The sequence below is a fragment of the Austrofundulus limnaeus genome, unplaced genomic scaffold (genome assembly GCF_001266775.1).
Source record: "Austrofundulus limnaeus strain Quisiro unplaced genomic scaffold, Austrofundulus_limnaeus-1.0 Scaffold170, whole genome shotgun sequence".
In the NCBI taxonomy this organism is placed as follows: Eukaryota; Metazoa; Chordata; class Actinopteri; order Cyprinodontiformes; family Rivulidae; genus Austrofundulus; species Austrofundulus limnaeus.
The window spans coordinates 40,578-48,909 of NW_013952572.1; positions in this window are offsets into that span (position 1 = coordinate 40,578).

An 8,332-nucleotide genomic window follows, 5' to 3' on the forward strand; every position below is an offset into this window, starting at 1 on the left:
CTCATCTACAGTCCTGCCAAATTTCATGTTGATCGGTGTAGCTGTTTTTGTGCTACGGTTGACCAAAAACCACTGGAAAAAATATATAAATAAAAAAATAAACCGTACGAAAACAATATGACTCCCACTTACGCTTTGCGTGCGGGGGTCATAAAAAATATAATAGAAAACTCCAGAATGAAAGGCAGCAGGCCCTCTGCATTGCTGGAAGAAATGCTTGGCATTTATTCTGAAACAATAAAGATGTTGTCAGCCCTCAACAGACAGTGTGAGCTGCATCTCAGCTGCTTGTCGCCCTACAGTAGCATCATCATATTGTACATAGGAAACAGTAAAATGTTATTAAACCTTTAATTATCTGATCAACAAATACAAGAGAAAATGTGGAGACAGTAGATTTATGTGAGCAGTGCTTGCATAATCAAACGTACAGTTCTTCAACAGAATCACTGTGTATTACATAATGAATCTGATTCCCTTGTTGGGAAGCCTCTGCAGAACAAATGTGTGTTTCTGTGAACTCACCACATCTCTGTGTGTGGTGGACAAATACAGCGCGGTCACATTTCTTTATCCAAAAAATAAAAAGGCCCTGCGTGGATTTAAAGCTAAACAAAAGCATAACTGAGGGGTGGCTGGGCAGCACAAACGAGGTTGAGTCACCGGCTTGCACCTGCCTGGACCAGCTGAGTCTTGAATGAGGAAGACTTGGGCAAACACTCGTGGGGGGAAGCAGAGATTAGGGCGTCCTGTGTAAACTACCACTGGTAAATGCATCAGCGCACACACACTGACATAAAAACACATCTGAAGGGAGGACAATTAGCAAGTCATTTAGTTTCTTTTATTCTCCTTTAATTTGAATCTTTTTCTATGAGAATTCATTAATTCTGTTGAATCAGCGTTGTTGTTTTCCTGTTTATTTTTTATGCTTTCATCCATGTTGTGCATATTCTGCATGCTTTGTGTGATTTCAGCCATTCGCACCAAATGTTCAGCTCATTCAGCCGATGGCTGCTGCGACTTTTGGTTTTTGTAACTTTCAAACTTGTGTGAACATTTAACTTTATTCACAAATATTTTTACTCAGAGAAATACAGTAGATTGAGATCAATTTAATTCCTTTAAAAGTCATTTTACTCTGAAATCTGCTTCAGCTGCTCTGTTGTTTTCCTCTTCTGCTACTTTTAGTTTTTAGCAAGCATTTTACTACTTTTAGTTTTCAGTGAGGCTTTTGTCATAGTTAGGTTTTAGCTAGCTTTATTGTCTCTTAGCTTTTAGCTAAGCTTTTTTTTATTATCTTTTGGTAAATCTATGTAAATGAAACCTTTAGCTAGGATTTTACTAATTTTAGCTTTTAGGTGACATTTTGCTAGAATTGGCTGTTTTTCCTCCTTTTAGCTTTTAGCCAATGTTCTTTTTCTTTTAGCTTTAGGAACTCATTTTCAGTTTTTTCTACAAGTTTTAGAAATCATTTGCTACATTATAACATTTAGTGTTTTACTTGGTTTTTCTAGCTCTTAGCAAGTCTTCTGATAGTTTTAACTAATTTTYGGCCTCATAAACTAATTTGAGCCAAGTCAGCGCTCAGTGTTCACTCTGTATTTTTGAAGGAAAAAATCTCTTATTTTAGTTTATTTAAATAAATCTAAATGAGAAAAGTTGAAATTTTCAGTGTGTTTATGTTCTTAGGTTTGTTTTCACAGGTTTAAAAATCTACATGATAAACTAATAACTGGTTAATTGGATTTATTGAGGTGAGCAATAAAAATATAAAATGAAGCTGTTTCCTAGGAAGACTTTCCACAAGGTGCCATAAAAAGCTCAATAACTTTGTTATTTTGATGAGACATTTATTTAAGCTGCTGTTAAGGAGCTTCTAGCTGGACAGTGTGTTTCAGTTAGCTGACAGATGCATTTTATTTTTCATTGTTCTCCTCTTTCTATTTGTTTTTATAGGTTGTTTTTTTTTTCAAATGGGCTTTGTCTTCTGCTTATTTCATTTTCTGTTTGTCTGGTTTGCCAAGTCATAACACAATGTGTCTATCTTAACCCAAAAAAAAACTAGTAAAATGTTTTGCCACTCCTTCTAGGACCGCGTATTGTCCACCAGCACAGTGGTTCCCAAAGTTGGGGTCGGGACCCACAGTGGGGACCCGAAACATCAAGGTGTGGTCCTGAAAAGATTTTCTGAATTACACTAAAAAAATTATAACTCAATAATTTTTTTGCCTTTGTTGCTACAAATGAGTAAATTTAGTGTACTTAAAATGGACAAAAAGAGAGTAATAAATACTGTTACTATGCTCTTGTTTGTTTGACGTGAAACCAATGTTCAACGACCAACAACGGCTGGGGTCACAGGTCTCTGCTGCTGGTATTTTGTGGGTCAAAAGCTGAAAAGTTTGGGAACCACTGGCTTACAACACAGAGTTTTAGACTAAAGTCATGAAAATAATGTCACAATCAGGTTGATTAAAGGTTATTTGGGTATAAATGGTTATTTTCTATGAGTTTCATTAAAATCTGTTCAGTGGTTTATGTGATATTTTACCAACAAACATACACACATGCACAAACAACTGCGGGCTGAAATATTATTACTTCTTATRTGTCTGCAGCAGAGGATAATAAATGAGGGTAAATAGGGCATTACTATCTCTACTTTTTTATACCAGCCTTGTTCATTTTAAAATAATTCAGAAATGATAAAAAGCTTTCTGTGCCAGCTGTTTGAAATGACCTTCAGGAAACATTTATTAGTCAAAAACTAAAACCACATTTCATTTTAGACTGAAGAAGGTTCAGTCTGATTTGTGAAGCCGTGTTGTCAGGAGCAACAATACAGCATGTCTCCTCAGGGTTAAATTAAAGGTTGTTGGTTTGTTTGAACCTTTCTGTAATATCTGACAGGTGGTAGAATAAAAAGACACTTGATGCTGATTGGCTGTTTAGACTCAACTGTGAGGGCAGTCATTGGCTGCACACACATATGATTAATTAACTTCTCAAATCAACCAGATTTAAGATGGTCACCACAGCTRATCAGCTTTATCAGACACAAAAGTGGATTTAACTTTCAGTTTTTTGTCTGAGTCCATTCGTTTGTTGTTAATGATAATCAAATGAGTCATCTTGTGTGACAGTGTTGATCTCATGTAATTGCACCTGTTCTCATGTTCCCTTGCAGTCATGTTTTACCAAGGACATTTCAAAAACACCCTCAGACTGTTCTTTAGGGATAAGATCCATAAAGACAATAAAAGCAATGCTGACAAATGCAGATGGTGTTTAAAATAAAGTCCTGGGAGACAATAGAAGGTGCTGCTGCTCAGGCTGAGGCTGTCATATCAGCTGCAGGAGCTGATAGGATCACACACGTCACTGTCTCGCCTCACATTTCCTCTCTGATGTTCTCTCCTCGTGTCCTGTCCTCTCTGCTCCTCTCACCTCCTCGTCCCTTCTCATTTCCTCCCTTTTCTCCTCTCAACTCGGCTGAAACTTGTAGTCATTGTTTTGTTTTGGTTTTACCTTCCAGGGGTCGGATTTATAAAACTGGCGTACGCACAATTTGAGCCCAGAAACTTGCGTACGCCACTTTTTACGCCAAGGTTGTGATTTATAAAATCCAAACTTGACGTGAAAATGTGCGGTGCCTCACGCCAGCTCTGACCCATGCGTACGCTCATTTTGGAGACGKGAAACTGCGACACAGATGGTGAAGTGAAGAATTAGAGCCACACTGTGTAATGATCACTGTCAGATATTTAATTTACCTTCAGAATCAGACTTAAATAAAAGTTCCCGTGCGCAACTCCATTCATCTGCTTCCTCCTCAGACGCCCTGACCCACAGACCCCTCCCCGATAAGAAAAGCAGGACAGCAAAAGCTTTGGATACACGCGCAGAGCGTGTATCCAGTCCGTGTTTGTCACGCGCGCGCGCGGGGGATGCGTGCGTGCGTGTGTGCATGCATGCGCGCGCGGGGCGGGGGTCTGCCGCGGGTACCAGAGCAGGCAGGAGGGGGAGAGGACGAGGAGAAGAGCGGGGGACTTATTCCTAATTTTACCTGACTTATTTAATTTAATTTATTGTTTTTATCGTCCTATAGGCTCTGATGGAAAATTAATTTGAAGCTGAGGTTTTTTATTTTTATTTTTTTTTATAAAAATCGTTAGATTACTCTAAAGCAAAATGAGGGAAAATCTGTGTCAATTACAGACATTGTGTTCACGTGAGCAGCTGTCAGTCAGCACCTGTCATCCTCCAGACACAAGACGGAGCGTGTCTGAACCAATCAGTTTTGTTGGCATTGATCAGCTGACTGATTTAAATACATCTTAACATTCATGAGGTACTTTACATTGACTGTTTATGGTTGAATGTGGGCGTGTAGAGGGCAGAACCTGAGGCGGGACCTCGTGCGCAAACTCTGACGTGCGGCTGTGATTTATAAAGGAAAGATGCGCAGAAACGTGCGTACGTACGGTTTTATAAATCTGAATTTTWTTTGGCGTACGCCATTTCCGCCTTTTGGCCGTACGTTCACTTTTAGTATGGTTTCCACGCAATCCTTTATAAATGAGACCCCAGAGGCCTATTTTTATTCTTCAACCCTGTAAGCAGGTAGTAATTTAAAGCTGTTGAGGTGCAGTTATTTTATTCATACCCCCAATATTTAAATGTAACTGTTATTTTGTTGCAACTTTTGTCTTTGTTTATGCATTGCAGCATGTTTTGTCAGTTACTCTCAACTACTACGGCCCAAAGTATTTAATCAATATCTGTAAAACTGACGGCGTTACAACCATTAATGTTTTTCTATGTCAACTGGTTTTGGCAGGTGTACTGCACTGGWTTTTCTCCAAAAAGTAATCAGTTGTAGATGTGGGTACTGTGTGGAGGATTGTATTCAAATTTATTGAGCACTTTTTTTTAAACACACACAAGTTTTTTACAGCTCAGTTGCATGTAAGAAATAATCTGTTGAACTGTGAAGCAGTGGATTGCAAGAATAAAATGATTAAATATTTTCCTGTACCCTGACATCTTCAAAAGGCCCAGAAGGGTAATTTTATCATTTAAAATAGTCAGCAGTTCCCTCTTTTAGATCCAATCTGTAGCTTCAGACTTTGGGTCAGAGTATTGTAAAGGGTGTGGAAGTCAGACAGTGAAAAGCAGGGTAACACACAATTGATTACTGTTTCAAAGTGTTAACAGTAAAAAAAACTGAAACATCACATTTAGCCGTTAACTACGTAACACAACACAGTTAGTGAAGATACTTTCAGCAAGCTGAAGGATTTCTCTCTATAGGGCGGCAGAGAACTGGTGCAGTCGTTGAGCAAAAGAAGGGAGTACACCCTGTCCATCACAGGGCCACACAGACATTCATGCTCACGCTCACACCTAGGGCCGACAGAGTTCACAGTTAAACTCTGGGTGAAAACTACCAGAGAAACCCCAAACATCCACAGAGAGAAAAATTCATACAGCACGTGTCAAACTTAAGGCCTGTGGGCCAAATCTGGCCCTCGTTTGTCCAGCCCCAAAGCTAATACTTTAAATGTGAGTGCATTCTTCTCTTGACGGCTGGACAACTCTGAAGCCTAAAAAACTGATTTTCTTTGATCTTTGATTTTGGTGTGGAAAGAGCAACACAGAATCAACTTTAATTATTTGTCTCTTTACTCTTCAAAGTCAAATAATCGGATTTTTAGTGAGGGTTTTCATTTTGTACCTGATTTGCTGGATTGTGATAAAATGCATCTCTAAGATATAATGAAATAGTTGATGAGAATATAAGACAAACTATACTGTACTAAAACTGTATTTCTAAATTTAATCTTTTGTCTTTATCTGTTAGGTTGTGTGTGTTCTGGGTCAGACTCCGCCTCCAACATGTAAGACTGGATGGACAAGTCTTCTGCTGTTGACATCTTTTAATTCACTTGTAAATAAAAAGTTTCTGAGCAGCTATATAGTTGTAAACCCCTCGATCAAACTGGAATGGACCGCTCCAGAAGCTGGAGGGGGGTGGGGCTTGAAACACTTCATTTGAATTTAAAGAGGCAGCCTCAAAACGAGTTGATATGAGACACACTCCAGAAAAGGGGTGAATGAGGGGCTTGTGGAGCTACAATGAGGAGGAATTTAGACCAAAGGATTGCAGTTCCACTTTATATAGACCCCAAATGAAGGATTTACATGTGGAAAAAGGATTTAAAAGCATCATATGTCCACTTTAAGACATTTTGCTTCCCATTCATTGAGCTTTGTCAGTTCAAAACTGGACGGCTTAAAGTTCAAAACATTTAAACCTTCAGGAGAAGCTCAGTTATGTAAACTAGATTCAAATGCAGATTAAGCTACACACCTCTTACAACAGAGAGTCGTAGGCTCACAAGAGATATTTTGGTCACATGCATGAAGGTGTAATTTGAAGTGAAGCTGGCTGAGTATCAAACATTATGTTTTATTTTAGGGTTTTAGAAAGCTGAGATCTGAGACCTCTTTGAAATTGCTTTTCCTCATTGAGTAAATGGCCTCCATTGCCTCGTCTCAAACCATCTGCTTTCTCCATCTAAAATGTGAACATTTCCGTCCACTAAAGAGTGTCCCTTATGCTTGAGGTACATGAAACAAATCTTCAGATTTAGTCAGAGGCAAACTGAAACCAGACACTACAGAGCACAAGCCAGTGTCTCTCTCTTGCCAGTCCCAAGCCTGGCTAAACAGTGAGAGTGGCATCAGGAAAGGCATCCGGTACAAGACACTTTTGCCAAGACAAACATGCGAGTTCATTTAAGTGACACCACACCGGACCAGTCAAGGCCCTGGTCAACAACAACCACTCCAGACATTGTGTTGCTGTTAGTCAAAAACCACAAGGAGGGAAATGTTCCAGAAGACACAGGGAGAGGAGAAAAGTCAAGAGTGCAGGACTGAAGGGTAACTCTAAACGTAGGGACAAATGACAGACAACGGTAGAGCTGGCTCACAGGGTGCAGAGAAAGAGGGTAAATGTTTTATCTGTGCTAGAAACCAAGTGGAAGAGTTGCAGCATTGACGCAGGGTTTAAGCTGTTTTACCAGGGTGTGGAAGAGAAATGGAGTCGAGGTGAAAAAGAGTCAGCTAGGATGATGTGAAAAGGTCCGATGCTGATGTTGTCAGTGGTTCTGCTCCACAGGTTGGATGTGAGGTCGAGGAGAAATTCTGGAAGGATCTAGAGCAGGGGTGCCCAAACATTTTCCCCGAGAGGGTCAAAACGAAAATCTATCTGGGGCTGCGGGCCAAATGCAGAAATATAATACATGAAATATAAATACTTTTTAATTAAAGTCCTTTATTTTTAATGATTAAGCTAGTGGTCCACTTTTGTTTTAGTCTGTGCACTTGTAGAAAGTCTGCCATGTGCTCAAGTAGCAAAGGCTCATGAGACATTTCATAACTTGATAAAATATAAGTTTTTTAAAGTTTTTTTTTAATATGTCAAAGATAAAGTCAGCACCATGAATAAAAACTATTTGCCCTACAACCCCTTATAAAGTCACTTGGCCAATGGATGAAAGGGCTGTTTGATGGAAATACTGTTTCTACATAATATGACAGGTTACAACCTAGCAAATATGTCAATTTTTGGTGGGCCAAATCAAATGGATTGGTGGGCCAAATTTGGCCCACTTTAGTCTCCTCTGATCTAAAGGAAATGGTAGAGTGCTCCCTGGGAGGAGACCTGTTGGTGAAGKAAACAGAGGAGATGAGGAAGGGATGGACAGATTTGGTGTTAAGGAAAGGAACCATTAAGGACAGGTAATGGAGGAGTTTGCCAAGAGGATGGAAATGACTGTAGTCAACATGCACTCAACAAAACATGGAGGAACAACTATAGTATAGGATTGGAGGCAGAAGTACACAGATATTCTCTGTGTGGAAATGGTAATCTGAGGGAGATTGGAGACTGGAAGGTTGTGGGTGACAATGTGGCCAGACAATATTGAATGAAAGATTCCTTTTCAAGATTTCCTCAAGTTTGTTTTGTACTTATTAGGTGTTTATAATTATCACAATTTTAAGATTTTTAGGTTTTTATTTTGACAATCCTTGACAATCAGCTCTTTCACAAGAGGTTCCCCAGAATAATACAGTCAGTTTTATGAGAAAACAAAAAAGAAAAAAAGATCTGGGGTCGGATTTATAAAACTGGCGTACGCACAATTTGAGCCCAGAAACTTGCGTACGCCACTTTTTACGCCAAGGTTGTGATTTATAAAATCCAAACTTGACGTGAAAATGTGCGGTGCCTCACGCCAGCTCTGACCCATGCGTACGC